The following is a 16,853-nucleotide window of genomic DNA, read 5'->3' as shown; positions in this document are numbered from 1 at the left end:
GGGCCGGCAGAGGGGGGCAGTGAGGGGCAACCAGGCTGGTGGGGCAGTTGGGGGCGACCAGGCTGGCAGGGTGGGCAGTAAGGGGTGACCAGGCCAGCGGGGTGGGGGGGTAGTTGGGGGTGACCAGGCTGGCAGAGGAGCAATTGGGGGTGACCAGGCCACCGGGGGGGGCAGTTGGGAGTGACCAGGTCAGCAGTGGGGGGCAGTTAGGGGCAATCAGGCAGGCAGGCAGGTGAGCAGTTAGGAGCCAGTGGTCCCGGATTGTGAGAGGGATGTCCAACTGCCGGTTTCGTCAGGCCTAAACTGGCAGTCGGACATCCCCTGAGGGGTCCTGGATTGGAGAGAGTGCAGGCTGGGCTGAGGGGACCCCCCCCCCATGCATGAATGTTGTGCACTGGGCCTCTAGTATAGTTAATAATATGGAAATAACTATGGTGCCAGGTGAGTGCTAGACTTACCCAGGTGATCATTTTGTAAATTATATAAATGTTTAATGACTATACTGTACACCTGAAACTAATATAAAATAATATTAAATGTCAACTGTAATTGACAAATAGAAAAGAAAACAATACCCTGGCTGGGTAGCTCAGTTGGTTGGAGCATCATCCCATACACCAAAAGGTTGCAGGTTTGATCCCCGTTCATGGTATACAGGACACAACTGATCAATGTTTCTCTTCACATCAATATTTCTCTCTCCCTCTCTTATCCTTCCTCTCTCTAAAAATAAATAAAAAACATATCCTTGGGTGAGGATGTTTTAAAAAGAAACAATAGAGAAATCAATAAAACCAAGTTTTATTCTTTGAAAAAAAATCAACAAAATTGACAAGTCTTTGATTATACTGGTGAACAAATAAAAATGATTCAATTACTACAATCGGGAATGAAAGACAAAACATTACTACTTACAGAAATAAAAATAATTTTAAGAGAATAATATGAACAATTGTACACCAGTAAATTAGATAACATAAATGAAATGGGAAATAAGACACAAACTTCCAAAACAGATTGAAGAAAAAATAGAAAATTTGAATAAACCCATAACTAGTAAAGAGATTGAATTAGTAATAATAATAATAAAAAATGTCCATAACAAAGGCCCAGGACCAGTTGTGTTTACTGCTGAAGTCTACAAAAAATTTCAGGAATAATTAACATCAATCCTTCACATACACTTCCAGAAAATAAAAGAGAGGGGATATTTCTGAGTTCATTTTATGAAGCCAAAATTGCCCTAAAACTAAAACTACATAAAGACATCACAAAGGAAAAACAATTATATACCAATATTTCTCACAAATTTGAATGCAAAATTCCTTATCAATTTTATCAAACTGAATTTAGTAACATAAAAGGAATTATATAAAATAACCAAGGGTGGATGGGTGGGAAGAGATCAACCAAAGAACTTGTATGCATGTATGGTATCCCATGGACACAGACAATAGGGGGCTGAAGGTCTGGGGCAGGGGGCTGGGATAGGCAATAGGGGTCAGTGGAAGAAAAAAGGGGACAATAATGACTAAAAATCTATATAATCTATATAGTAAAAGCCTAAGCAACCATTACAGCAGAATGACCAGAACGACCAGTCACTATGATGCGCACTGACCACCAGGGGACAGGAACTTAACACAGGAGCTGCCCTCTGGTAGTCAGTGCACTCCCACAGGGGGTGCGCGGCTCAGCCAGAAGCCAGGCTCACAGCTGGCAAGTGCAGCGGCAGTGGCGGGAGCCACTCCCGCCTGTGTGGCAGCACTAAGGAGCAGCAAGCCAAGCAGTAAGGAGCAGCGAGCAGGCGGGCGGTAAGGAGCAAGGGGTCCTAGACTGCAAGAGGGATGTCCCACTGCCGACTTAGGCCCGCTCCCACATTGCTGGTATGAATGTACAGTAATGTGGTTCAGCCACATTGGAAAACAGTTTAGTAGTTCTTCAAAGAGTGGAACATAGAGTTACCATATGATCCAGAAATCTACTCCTAGGTATATATTCAAGAAAATTAACAACATGACCACACAAAAACTTGTATATGAGTATTCATAGTAGCATTATTCATAACTAGAGGCCCAGTGCACGAAATTCGTGCATGGGGGTTTGTGTCTCTTGGCACAGCCTGCACCTTCTCCAATCTGGGACCCCTCAGGGATGTCCGACTGCCTGTTTAGGCCCAATCCTACAGGGATCGGGCCTAAACGGGCAGTCGGACATCCCTCTCACAATCCAAGACTGCTGGCTCTCAACTGCCTGCCTGCCTGCCTTCCTGATTGCCCCTAACCACTTCTGCCTGCCAGCCTGTTCACCCCCTAACCACTCCCCTGCCAGCCTGATTGATGCCTAACTGCTCCCCTGCCAGCCTGTTTGCCCCTAACTGCCCTCCCCTGTAGGCCTGGTCACCTCTAACTGCCCTCTCTGCAGGCCTGGTCACCCCTAACTGCCCTCCCTTGCAGGCCTGGTCCCTCACAACTGCCCTCCCCTGCTAGCCTGATTGCCCTCAACTGCCCTCCCTTGCAGGCTTGGTCCCTCCCAACTGCCCTCCCCTGCTGGCCATTGTGTGGTGGCCATCTTGTGTCCACATGGGGGCAGCTATCTTTTGTGTTGGAGTGATGGTCAATTTGCATATTACTCTTTTATTAGATAGGATAAAGGCCTGGTGCACAGGTGGGGGCCGGCTGGTTTGCCCTGAAGGGTGTCCTGGATCAGGGTGGGGGTTTCCCTTGGGCCATGGAGTGGCCTGAGCGAGGGGCCTGTGGAGGTTTTCAGGTCAGCCATGCCCCCCGGCGACCCAAACGGAGGCCCTGGTATCTGGGATTTATCTATCTTCTATAATCGAAACTTCGTAGCCTGGAGTGGAGCCAAGCCTCCTGTTCCTCCGTGGCCGCAGCCATTTTTGTTGGGATTTATTTATCTTCTATAATTGAAACTTTGTAGCCTTGAGTGGAGGCCTGGGCTGGCCAGGGTGTGCAGAAAGCTTGGCTTCCTCCATCGCTGGGGGCAACCCAAGCCTCCTGCTCTCTCCGTGGCCACAGCCATCTTGGTTGGGTTAATTTGCATAGTCGCTCCTGATTGGCTGGTGGGCGTGGCTTGTGAGTGTAGCAGAGTGATGGTTAATTTGCATATTACTCTTTTATTAGATAGGATAACCAAAAGGTAGAAACAACCTAAATGTCCATCAACAGACAAATGGATAAACAGAATGTGGTGTAAGTATACAATAAAATAGTATTCTCCACAAAAAGAATGAAGTACTAATATGTACTAGAAAATAAATGAACTTTAAAAGCATTAAAATAGATGAACTTGGAAGACAAAATGGCGGCGGAATAAACAGACGTGTCCTGAGCCTTGTCCCAGAGCAAATAGAGTGAGCAGTGAAAACGAGTGGAATTCAGCCCGAATTGGCAAAGGAGATGCAGCTGGTGAGACAGTTTGCAGCCGTGAAGGGCAGAGGTCCCCTGGATAAAGGTGAAATCAGGATCTAGGCAAGAGAGTCTGCCGGACTTCTGTGCCCAGAGGGTCAGGGAGAAACTACACTGCGCCAAGCCGTGTCCCTGAGGACAGGCAAAGTGTCTGACTGAAAAAAGGGTCCATGGGACTGTGAGAGGTAGGGGATTTTGGACCTTGGAGTCTGGATTTTGGATCTGAGCTCAGAGGCAGCCCTGAAAGGCTGGCTGGACCGTGCAGTGCTGGCAAGAGAGGAGCTTGCAGGGACACAGTCCCTGCTTGCGTTGGGGTCTGTGCCTTTCTCCACTGAACCTAGTTCATAGGACCTTTAGGATACAGACACTTACCCGTGGCTGAGATGCGGGAGAAGGTGTGGAGTTGTGGAATCTGGGGAGAGTAGGCAGCGGTCTAGGAGAGGTGGTAGCAAGTCTGGTGCTGAGTCATACCTGAGTCACCATTTTCTCCTGAGAGATAGCTCCTCCCTCCAGTGTCCAGGCAACCAATACAGCCACACCCAGATCCCACCCTGAATAATACAAAGGAATCTGAATACTCCCTGAGGTCATAGGAACTGGCCTAAAGAGAAAACTTTAGCCCCAGCAACCGGAAACTGAGAAACAGTACAGTACAGATGACTGGAATCATAAGCCAGCCTAAGGAACCACACTTCACTTTTTTCACTTTTATTTTTATTTTTTTTATTATCCCCTTTTTTTTCTTTTTTTCTATGTTTTCCTGTTTTTGTTTGTTGCTTTATCTTCTATTTCTTTTCGCATTATTTTTCCATCACTATTTTTATTTGCTGTTTTTAATTTTTGAAATTAATTTTTTTATTTTTTTGTAAATTTATTATTTTTTTTCTTCTCATTCTCATTCTTCTCATCCACTTATTCCCTTTCTACTTCCTCAATACTAAATTGAGGTCCTCCCCATATTCATCCAATTCTTAATCTTATTTTCACTATATAAGCTCAGCCTCTACCGATACTGTCCCAATCCTCTTTGCTGGGTGTGTGGTGTTTGTATTTTTTGTTTTGTTTTGTTTATCTATTGGTTCTGTGGTGTCTTACCCCCACATACGTATATATAGTCTCCTTTTTATTCCGTTGTCTTTTATCCCTTATCTTTTTCTCTCTCTTTGGTAGCATTTGTGCTCTCTTTTCTCTGCCCTAACTCTCTTTGCTCAGGTGGTCACTTATATTGGGGTTATTGGTGTCGTGTGTACATTTGTGCTTAGTTCCCTCTGTGTTGTGTCTTGTTGAGGTGAATTTTATCCTGTCTGGCCAAGGGGCTTGAGAGCAAGCCACATAACCAGACACCTGGAGAGAAAACTCCATCCATGAACGGGTCAATAACAACCCAGACCCAACTATAGAGGCAGGAAGAATGCAGCAGTGAGAGAAAGAGCATGAGTGAGTGAAGGAGTAAAAGAGGAGTGTGTGGTCAGGTGGTGTGTGTGTGTGTGTGTGTGTGTGTGTGTGTGTGTGTGTGTGTGAAAGTGAGTGAGGCACAGTTAGATCCCACAGGACCTTCAGGGGCAGGCTAATCAGGCTCGCCTAACTAGGCAGCTTCTGCTACCATTGCAAACAGTACCAGGAGGCCAGCTTGTCCTCAGAGGCCTAGCCTTTTTGAAGGGGAGAGCTGCTGTAACTGAGTTCCCAGCCTCAAATCCACCCAGAGTGCCCTCAGATAAACCTGGGACTCTACAGCCACCCCTGCCAGGGACATGCTACCTAGGCTGTGATCCCACAGTCAACGAGGCTCCAGCCACCCCAGGCGCAGGCTCCTGTGAGTTCAGAAGCAGGATCCCCTCTGACCGGCCCAACACTTTAGCCCAGGGCACTGCATCCACGTGAACAGCAGACACGTGAACAGCCTGCTCCTGTCCAAGGAACAGCAGCCCCGCGAGCAACTGCCACAGGCCTAACAGCAGCTGCTTCACGTGGCCTGCCCCTGTCCAAGGAGCAGCAGCTGTGTGAGCAGCCAGTTTCTCCATCTGAGGAGCAGCAACCACGAGAGCAGCTCACTCCATCTGAGGAGCAGCAGCCGCTTGAGCAGCCCACCCACTACTGAGGAGCAGCAGCCACACGAGCAGTCTCCCCCCATCTGAGGAGCAGCAGCCATATAAGCAGACCGCCCACATCCAAGGAGCAGCAGCCCTGTGCAGTCCACACTGGACCAAGGAGCAGCACCCACACACAGCCTGCACCTGTCCGATGAGAAGGAGCCGGGTGAGCAGCCCATCCCTGTCGGAGGAGCATCAACAGCACAAGCAGCTCACTCCCACGTGAGGAGCAGCAGCAGACACGAGCAACCCATCCCCATCCGAGGAGCAGCAACCTCGTAATCAGCCCACCCCCATCCAAGGAATAGCAGCTATATGAGCAGACTCCCCCACCAGCCAGAGGAGTCACCACTGCTGCGAACAGCACCCACCAGAGCAGCTGATGCCAACTGAGAAGCAGCTACTACCGTGACTGGCCGAGGAGCAACCTCAGCCAGAGAAGCCACTGCCACCCAAGGAGCAGCCCCTGCACAGCTCGACATTTAGATCAGTCGGAGAGACCAAAAATGGGTAGACAAAGATACTCCCAAAGGAAAGAAAAGGAGGAATCGCCAGAAAAGCAGCTAAGTGAAACAGAAGCATGCTATATGTCAGAAAAAGAATTAAGAATAAGGGTCATAGAGTTCATAAACCGGATGGCAGAAAAAATCAACACCTTATGTAAGAATCAAGAAGAAATGGATGAAAAAATCAACAACTTATGTAAGAATCAAGAAGAATTGAAGAGTGATACAGCTGTAATAAAAAAAACCATGCAAAGTTTCAACAGTAGACTAGAAGAAGCGGAGGACCAAATTAGTGAATTAGAAGACAGGGAAGCAAAACACAGCCAAAATGAATTGCAACTGGAGAAACAAATTAAAAGACAGGAGGAGAGCCTAAGGGAGCTATGGGACAACATGAAACTAAGCAACATACGAATAATAGGGGTGCCAGAACAACAGGAAGAGGAACAAGGGTTAGAAGACCTATTTGAAGAAATAATGTCAGAAAACTTCCCTGATGTGGCAAAGAAAAAAGTCACACAAGCACGGAGATTCCCAAACAGGATGAACCCAAAAAGACCACACCAAGACACATCATAATTACTATGGCAAATATTCAGGACAAAGAGAGAATCTTAAAGGTTGCAAGAGAGAGACAGAAAGTTACATACAAGGGAGCTCCCATTAGATTATCAAATGATTTCTCAAAAGAAACACATCAGGCCAGAAAAGAATGGAAGGAAATTTACAAAGTGATGCAAACCAAGGAACTGAATCCAAGAATACTCTTTCCAGCAAGGTTATCATTCAAAATTGAAGGGGAAATAAAGAGCTTCAGAGACAAGAAACAAACAAACAAACAAACAAACAAAAACGCTAAGGGAGTTTATCACTACCAAGCCAGCAATGCAAGAAATCCTAAAGGGACTGGTGTAAAAAGAAGAAATAAAAAGGTAAGAAGGAACACAGACACACAAAATAATAAAAATGGCTACAAATAAGTACCTTTCAATAATAACTTTAAACATAAATGGTCTAAATGCACCAATCAAAAGACATTGAGTAGCTGAATGGATAAAAAAACATGACCCATATATATGCTGTCAACAAGAGACCCACCTCAGAAAAAGGGACTCATACAGACTGAAAGTGAAGGGATGGAAAAACATCTTTCAGGCAAACGGAAATGAAAAAAAAAAGCTGGGGTAGCAATACTTATATCTGACAAAATAGACCTCAAAGTGAAAGCCATAACAAGAGATAAGGAAGGCCACTTCATAATAATAAAGGGATAGATACAACAAGAGGATATAACCCTGATAAACATATATGCACCCAATGCAGGAGCACCCAAATACATAAAAAAAAAAAACCTTGGAAGATATCAAGGGAGAGATCGACAACAATACAATCATAGTAGGGGACTTTAATACACCACTGACATCACTGGATAAATCCTCTAGACCAGCCGTGGACAAACTACAGCCCGTGGGCCAGATCCGGCTGTTCTATCTGGTTCTCTTGCTCTCCCCTCCGCTCCTTTACTTTGAATTTATATTAGTTCACACAAACACTCCATCCATGTTTTTGTTGCGGCCCTCCGGTCCAGTTTAAGAACCCATTGTGGACCTCGAGTCAAAAAGTTTGCCCACCCCTGCTCTAGACAAAAAATCAGCAAAGAAACAGCAATTCTAAATGACTCACGAGATCAGATGGGCCTAATTGACATCTTCAGAGCATTTCACCCCAAAGCCACGGAATATACGTTCTTCTCAAATGCACATGGGACATTTTGAAAAATAGACCACATATTGGGTCACAAACAAAGTCTCCCCAAATTCAAAAAGATTGAAATCATATCAAGCATTTTCTCAGACCACAATGGCATAATATTAGAAATAAGCTATGATAAAAACATTACAAAAAATTCAAACACTTGGAAGTTGAATAACATGCTATTAAACAATGATTGGGTTATCAATGAGATCTAAGAAGAAGTTAAAAACATCCTGGAGACTAATGACAATAAAAACACAACAATGCAAATGATATGGGACACAATGAAAGCAGTCCTGAGAGGGAAGTTTATAGATCTACAGGCCTACCTCAAAAAACAAGAAAAAATGGTAATAAATAATCTAACTCAACAACTCAAAGAATTAGAAAGAGAGCAACAAGAAAAGCCCACAGTGAGCAGAAAGAAGGAAATAATAAAGATCAGAGTAGAAATGAATGACATAGAGACCCAAAAAAATAAAATAAAATACAAAAGATCAATGAAACCAAGAGCTGGTTCTTTGAAAGGATAAACAACATTGATGAACCTCTAGCCAGGCTCACCAAGAAGCAAAGAGAGAGGACCCAAATAAACAAAATCAGAAATGAAACAGGAGAAATAACAACAGACCCCACAGAAATACAAAAGATTATTAAAAAATACTACGAACAACTCTATTCTAACAAACTAGACAACCTGGAGGAAATGGACACATTCCTAGAAAAATACAACCTTCCAAAAGTTACTCAGGAAGATTCTAAAAATCTCAATAGGCTGATAACTATGGAAGAAATTGAAGCAGTCATCAAAAAGCTTCCAGCAAACAAAAGCCCAGGCCCAAACGGCTTCACAGGGGAGTTTTGCCAAACATTCAAGGAAGAACTAAAACCTATCCTCCTCAGACCATTCCAAAAAATTCAAGAGGAAGGAACACTTCCAAGCTCATTCTATGAAGCCAGCATCACCCTAACACCAAAACCAGATAAAGATAACACAATGAAAGAGAATTACAGACCAATATCCCTCATGAGCATAGATGCCAAAATCCTCAACAAAATTCTAGCAAATTGGATCCAGCAGTACATCAGAAAGATCATATACCATGACCAAGTAGGATTTATCCCAGGGAGGCAAGGATGGTACAATATCCACAAAACAATAAATGTGATACATCACATAAACAAATTGAGAGATAAAAATCACATAGTCATATCAATTGATGCAGAAAAAGCATTTGACAAAATCCAACACCCTTTCTTGATAAAAAAAAAAAAAAACTCTCAGCAAGGTGGGAATAGAAGGATCATACCTCAACATAATAAAAGCCATATATGACAAACCCACAGCTAACATCATACTCAATGGACAAAAACTAAAACCATTTCCCCTAAGAACAGGAACAAGACAGGGATGCCCACTCTCATCACTCCTGTTCAACATAATGCTGGAAGTACTAGCCATTGCGATCAGACAAGAAGAAGAAATAAAAGGCATCCAAATTGGAAAAGAAGAAGTAAAACTGTCCTTATTTGCAAATGACATGATACTGTACATAGAAAACACTAAAGAGTCCATCAAAAAATTATTAGACTTAATAAATGAATTTGGCAAGGTAGCAGGATACAAAACTAATGCCAAGTAATCTATGGCATTTCTATACACCAATAGTGAACTTACAGAAAGAGAGACTAAAAACGCAATCCCATTTACCATCACACCAAAAAAGTTAAGATACCTAGGAATAAACTTACCTAAGGAGGTAAAAGACCTATATGCAGAAAACTACAGGACACTGAAAAAAGAGATAGAGGAAGACATAAACAGATGGAAGAACATACCATGTTCATGGATTGGTAGAATCAACATCATCAAAATGTCCATACTACCCAAAGCAATCTATAGATTCAATGCACTCCCCATTAAAATACCAACGGCATATTTCACAGACCTAGAAAGAACTTTCCAAAAATTCATCTGGAATAAAAAAAAGACCCCGAATAGCTATAGCAATCCTGAGAAAAAAGAACAAAGTAGGTGGGATCTCATTACCAGCTATCAAGCTGTATTACAAAGCCACTGTTCTCAAAACTGCCTGGTACTGGCACAAGAACAGACATATAGATCAATGGAATAGAATAGAGAACTCAGAAAGCGACCCAAATCACTATGCTCAATTAATATTTGACAAAGGAGGCATGAACATACAATGGAGTCAAGACAGTCTCTTCAATAGTGTTGGGAAAATCGGACAGATTCATACCAAAAAATGAAACTAGACCACCAACTTACACCATACACAAAAATAAACTCAAAATGGGTCAAGAACTTAAACATATGACGGGAAACCATAAAAATACTAGAGGAATCACAGGCAGAAAAATCTCTGACACATGTTAAAGCAATTTCTTCACTGATACTGCTCCTAGGGCAATGGAAACTAAAAAGAAAATAAACAAATGGGACTACATCAAAATAAAAAAGCTTTTGAACAGCAAAGGAGACCATCAATAAAACAACAAGAAAGCCCACTGCATGGGAGAACATATTTGTCAATGATATCAACGATAAGAATTTAATCTCCAACATTTACAGGGAACTCATGCAGCTTAACAAAAAGAAGATAAACAACCCAATCAAAAAAATGGGCAACTGATCGAAATAGACACTTTTCGAAAGAAGACAGAAGGAAGGCCAAGAGACATCTGAAAACCTGCTCAAAGTCACTAATCATTGGAGAGGTCCAAATCAAAACAACTATGCGGTACCATCTCACACCTGTCCGAATGGCTATTACCAACAAATCAACAAATGACAAGTGCTGGCGAGGATGCGGAGAAAAAGGAACCCTTGTGCACTGCTGGTGGGAATGCAGACTGGTGCAGCCACTGTGGAGAACAGTATGGAGTTTCCTCAAAAAACTAAAAATGGAGCTCCCGTTTGACCCAGTAATACCACTTCTAGGAATATATCCCAAGAAACTAGAAACATCAATCAGAAAGGATATATGCACCCCTATGTTCATAGCAGCACAATTCACAATAGCTAAGATTTGGAAACAGCCTAAGTGCCCATCAGCAGATGAGTGGATTAAAAAACTGTGGTACATCTACACAATGGAATACTACGCTGCGGTAAAAAAGGAGGAGTCCTTACCATTTGCAACAACATGGATGGAGATGGAGAGCATTATGCTAAGTGAAATAAGCCAGTCAGAGAAAGATAAATATCACATGATCTCACTCATTTGTGGAATATAATGAACAACATAAACTGATGAACAAAAATAGATCCAGAGACAGAGAAACATTAATCAGAACATCAAGCCTCAGGGAAGGCAGGGGAGGGTGGGGGTAAGGGGGAGAGATCAACCAAAGGACTTATATGCATGCATATAAGCCTCATCAAGGGACACAGATAACAGGGGGGTGGGGGCATGAATGGGAGGTGGGGGGTAATGGGGGAATAAGGACACATATGTAATACCTTAATCAATAAAGGAATTTTAAAAAAAATAAAAATGGATGAACTTTAAAAGCTAAGTGAAATAAACTAGATACAAAAAGTTACATATTCTGATTTCTTTAATATAAAATGCCTAGAATAGGCAAATCCATAGAGACAGAAAATAGACATATGAATGGTTGGAAGGGAGGAGAAATAGGGAGTGACTGCTAATGAGAATAGGGTTTGTATGTGTGTGTAGGGGGATGAAATGTTCTAGAATTAGATGGTGATGGTTGCAAAACTTTGTGAATATACAAAAATCACTAAATTGTACATTTTGAAAGGATATATCTTATGGTGTGAATTATATCTCAATGTAAAAAAGAAAATAGTCAACAGAAAATTTAAATAATACACTAAAAATATTTGCTAGGCACTGGCCAGGTGGCTCAGTTAGTTGGAGCGTCATCTGTACACAAAAATATTGTGGGTTCTAAAACTGCTCTTCAAAAAATTAAAGTTCTTTAAAAAAAAGTTGCTTGGGCCCTAACCAGTTTGGCTCAGTGGATAGAGCGTCGGCCTGCGGACTGAAAGGTCCCAGGTTCGATTCCGGTCAAGGGCATGTACCTTGGTTGTGGGCACATCCCCATTAGGGGGTGTTCAGGAGGCAGCTGATCGATGTTTCTAACTCTCTATCCCTCTCCCTTCCTCTCTGTAAAAAATCAATAAAAAAATATATTTTTTAAAAGTTGCTTGGAATCTGACTTCAGATTCCTTATCTGTAGAATGGTGAAAATAATACTACCAACTTCATAGAATTGCTGTGATGATTAAATGAGATGTTTATAAACCACTAAAAAAAAATATTGTGGGTTCAATTCCCTGTCAGGGCACATACCTGGGTTGTGGGTTTGATCCCCAGTCAGGGTGTGAACAGGAGGAAACCGATTGATGTTTCTCATATCAATGTTTCTCTCTCTCTCCCTTCCTCCCTCTCTAAAAATCAATAAAACCATATCCTCAGGTGAAGATTAAAATATATGCGGTATCCTCCCAAAAATGTATATAAACTTGATAACTGATAGCTCAATTGATGTTTCTTTTCAGATTAACCCATTGGAATCAATAATTATTCAAAGTGTGTACACATTTTTTGGGACACCTGTGAGTGTGTGTGTGTGTGTGTGTGTGTGTGTGTGTGTGTGTTAGACTGGGCAAGAAAGGAAGAGAGAAGACATAAATAACTAATATTAGAAATGAAAGAAGGAACAGCACTACCAACTCTACAAAAATTTAAATGCTAATAAAGAAATACTAAGTATAACTGTATGCCAACAAGTTAGATGATGCAGTGAAATGAAAAAATTCCTAGAAATACTTAGATGACTAAAACTTAAGAAATAGAAACTCTAAGTAGAGCTATAAAAAGTATAATTATATTTTATAGCTTAAAAATGTATGATTATAATGAAAAATCTTTCCACAAATTAGAGCCCCTACCTCAAATGGAGGAAGGGGGAAGGGAGACCCAAGACCTGGGCACAGGTCTCCCAACCCTGATTCAACTACTCATTTCTACTGACAGTATTCATAGCTTTCAAGCATGATTTTTGCCTGAAGAAAACGTTTTATTTTAAACATTAGAATATGGGTATTCTATGCCTTTAATATGGAAATAGTCATTTTAACTTAGAAAAAAACCCTAAGTCATAATTATCTCCCACATGAAAGAATTTTATAGAGCACCTATAGAATGTCTGGCTTTGAAAGCTGCATCTACTTGGTGTGCCCTCAAGATTACAAGACTATAATATGCACACCTTGGTGTCTATCTTGCTATAGCTAATACTTGCTACCTAGGATTAAAAACAAAATTATTCCATTCTGTAGATGTACCACAGTTTTTTAATCCACTCACCTGCTGATAAGCACTTAGGCTGTTTCCAAATCTTAGCTATGGTAAATTGTGCTGCTATGAACATAGGAGTGCATATATCCTTTCTGATTGGTGTTTCTGATTTCTTGGGATATATTCCTAGAAGTGGGATTACTGGTCAAATGGGAGCTCCATATTTAGTTTTTTGAGGAAACTCCATACTGTTCTCCACAGAGGCTGCACCAGTCTGCACTCCCACCAGCAGTGCATGAGGGTTCCTTTTTCTCCACATCCTTGCCAGCACTTGTTGTTTGCTGATTTGTTGATGATAGCCATTCTGACAGGTGTGAGATGCTACCTCATTGTCATTTTGATTTGCATCTCTCTGATGATTAGTGACTTTGAGCATGTTTTCATGTCTCTGGCCTTCTGTAGGTCCTCTTTCAAAAAGTGTCTATTTAGATCCTTTGCCCATTTTGATTGGATTATCTTCCTTTTGTTAAGCTGTATGAGTTCCCCATAAATTTTGGAGATTAAACCCTTATCGGATGTAACATTGGCAAATATGTTCTCCCATGCAGTGGGCTTTCTTGTTGTTATGTTGATGGTTTCTTTTGCTGTGCAGAAGCTTTACACAATGGAATACTACGCTGCTGTAAAAAAAGAAGGAACTCTTACCATAACAGCATGGATGGACCTAGAAAGCATTATGTTAAATGAAATAAGCCAGTCGGAGAAAGATAAATATCACATGATCTCACTCATCTGTGGAATATAATGAACAATATAAACTGATGAACAAAAATGGAGCCAGAGACATAACAACATCAAACAGACTGTCAAACCTCAGAGGGAAATTGGGGCCCGGGGATTAGAGATCAACCAAAGGACCTGTGCACATGCATATAACCATAACCCATGGACACAGACAGTAAGGGAGTGAGGGCATGTACTGGGGGGTGGGAATGGCTGGGGAGAGGTCAATGGTGGAAAAAGGAGACATATGTAATACTTTAAACAATAAAGAATTTAAATTAAAAAATAATAATAAAATAAATAAAAACAAGATTAAAGTTAAGAAACATCCATTGCAGATTTTTAAATGCTTGATCTGTAGCTGTTCTTTCTGAAAGTAATTATATACGAGGACCAGAACTTCTTGTAATCTAAGCATCCACGTCCTAATTTACTTGTTCTGCAAGTTCCCATGTTGATATGTTTGATGGAGCCTATACTTATGTGGACCCAAAATGCAAATGGTAAAAGTGACTTATGATGAGTCATGTTCCTACTTGTCTGCTTTGCTCCCTGGAAGCAGGATTGCCAGCCTGCCAGACCCTGAGGAAGGGAGGGGGTAGGGAAGCAGAAAATGGGAATTGTAGGAGCCTCTAAAAATAATGCTCTGACTCAACAACAAAAAATAAACAACATGATTTAAAAATAGGCAAAGAACTTGAATAGACATTCCTCCAACGAAGATATACAAATGGCCAATAAGCATAAGAAAAGTTGCTCATCACTAATATTTAGGGAAATGCAAATTAAAACCACAATGAGATATTACATCATATCCATTAGGATGACTACCATTAACACACACACACACACACACACACACACACACAACACACACACACCACAAACACTGAAAATACAAAAATAACAAGTGTTAGCAAGAATGTGGAGAACTTGGAATCCTTATGCACTGTTGATGGGGATGTAAAATCCCATAGCTGCTGTGGAATATAGCAGGTCTTCAAAAATTTTAAAATAGAACCTTGTTGGCATGGCTCAGTGGGTGAACATCAATCTGTGAAATCAGGAGGGCACGGTTCAATTCCCAGACGGGGCACATGCCTAGGTTGCAGGCTTGATCCCCAGTGTGGGGAATGCAGGAGGCAGCCAATTGATGATTCTCTCTCATCACTGATGTTTCTCTCTCTCTCTCTCTCTCTCTCTCTCTCTCTCTCTCTCTCTCTCTCTCTCTCCCTCTCTTAAATCAATAAAAGTATATATTTTTAAAAATTTAAGGCCGAGCAATGGGTATCTCTCAGGACAACTGGCACACGCGCCACAAGACCGAGGGCAAGAGAAAACCCTATCACAAGAAGCAAAAATATGAGCTGGAATGCCCTGCTGTAAACACTAAGATTGGGCCCCGCCACATACACACAGTCTGTGTGCGGGGCAGCAACAAGAAGTACTGAGCCTTGAGGCTGGACGTGGGCAACTTCTCCTGGGGCTCAGAGTGTTGTAGGTTCAAAACAAGGATTATTGACATTGTCTACAATGCTTCTAACAATGAACTGGTCTGAACCAAGACCCTAGTAAAGAACTGCATCGTGCTCATTGACAGCACACTGTACTGACAGCGGTAAGAGTCCCACTATGCACTGCCCCTGGGCTGCAAGAATGGGGCCACGCTCACTCCTGAGGAGGAAAAGATTTTAAACAAAAAATGATCAAAGAAAATTCAGAAGAAATATGATGAAAGTAAAAAGAATGCCAAAATCAGCAGTCTTCTTGCATGCATCGCTTCAAGACCAGGCCAGTGTGGCTGAGCAGATGGCTATGTGCTCGAGGGCAAGGAGCTGGAGTTCTATCTGAGGAAAATCAAGGCTGGAAAGGCAAATAACTCCTTTCCCTACTTAGCTCAGGTAATAGAGGTGTTTATCTAGAAAAAAAATTAAATAGAATTATTATATACACCAAAGAATTGAAGACAGGGCCTCAAAGAAATATTTGTACACTCATGTTCAGAGCAGCAGTATTCACAATAGCCAAAAGGTGGAAGCAACCAAAATGTCCATCAATGGAGGGATCAATAAACAAAGTATGATATATACATACAATGAAATATTACTCAGCCATAAAAAGGGAAGGGAATTCTGGCATATGCTACAACATGAGTGAATATTGGGGATATTATGCTCAGTGAAATAAGCCAGTCATGAGATAGTTGATACTAGATATGAGATTTCTAGAGTAGTCAAGTTCAGAGAGACAGAAAGTAATGGTATTTGCTAGGGGCTGACGGGGAAATGAATTAGTGTTTAATGGGTACAGAGTGTCAGTTTGGGAAGATGAAAAAGTTCTGGAAATGGATGGTGGTGATGTTTGTACAACATTATGAATATATGTAGCACTATGGAGCTGTCCACTTAAAAATGGTTAAGGTGGTAAATGTATATGTGTATTTTATCACAGTAAAAAAAAATGGGGGGAAAGTGACCCTGTGAACTTAAAGCAGAAGGCAGCTGTGACCTAGGAAAAAAAGATAGGTGAGTGCACCCCAATTTGACCAAGTTTCAATGAGAAACAGATATTTTCAAAATTTGGTCTACAGTGTCATCAAAGATGTAAAGAAACAGAAGACTGCCACGAGTGTCCCTCAGTATGAACTTTCTGAGGGAGATATGTATGAAAGCCTTTTACATGTGCATGTCCTCTAACACAGCAATCCCACTTCCAGGCATTTCATCTTATAATAAGAAATAATCATAGATGTTCACCAGATGTACCTACAACAATTTAAAGCAAATGCACAAAAATGAAGCATGGTGAAACAAAATGTTACACTGCCATTATACAATCAATGCTTATATTGTTAAAGAGTAGTTTGTGGCATGGGAAAATGTTTTCAATGTATCACTAAATGTGTGTGTTTTTTAATTACAGGACAATAAGTTTATTATGCATATATTTTCCTAAAAATTTTTACAGAAAGGGTGAGTTATAATAAGGGTGATTTTATCT

General features: G+C 41.5%; 1 pseudogene across 1 annotated transcript; it reads left to right on the top strand.

The window, feature by feature from the left end:
• Positions 1–15,136: 15,136 nt before the first annotated feature.
• LOC308241144 (small ribosomal subunit protein eS8-like) lies at positions 15,137–15,775 on the top strand (annotated as a pseudogene). Its single transcript has one exon. The product of its transcript is annotated as a small ribosomal subunit protein eS8-like (transcript).
• Positions 15,776–16,853: the final 1,078 nt, after the last annotated feature.

The sequence above is a fragment of the Plecotus auritus genome (genome assembly GCF_963455305.1).
Source record: "Plecotus auritus genome assembly, chromosome: 2".
Classification (NCBI taxonomy): Eukaryota; Metazoa; Chordata; class Mammalia; order Chiroptera; family Vespertilionidae; genus Plecotus; species Plecotus auritus.
The sequence above is the reverse complement of the archived record's forward strand: the minus strand, read 5'-3'. Positions and strand labels throughout refer to the sequence as shown.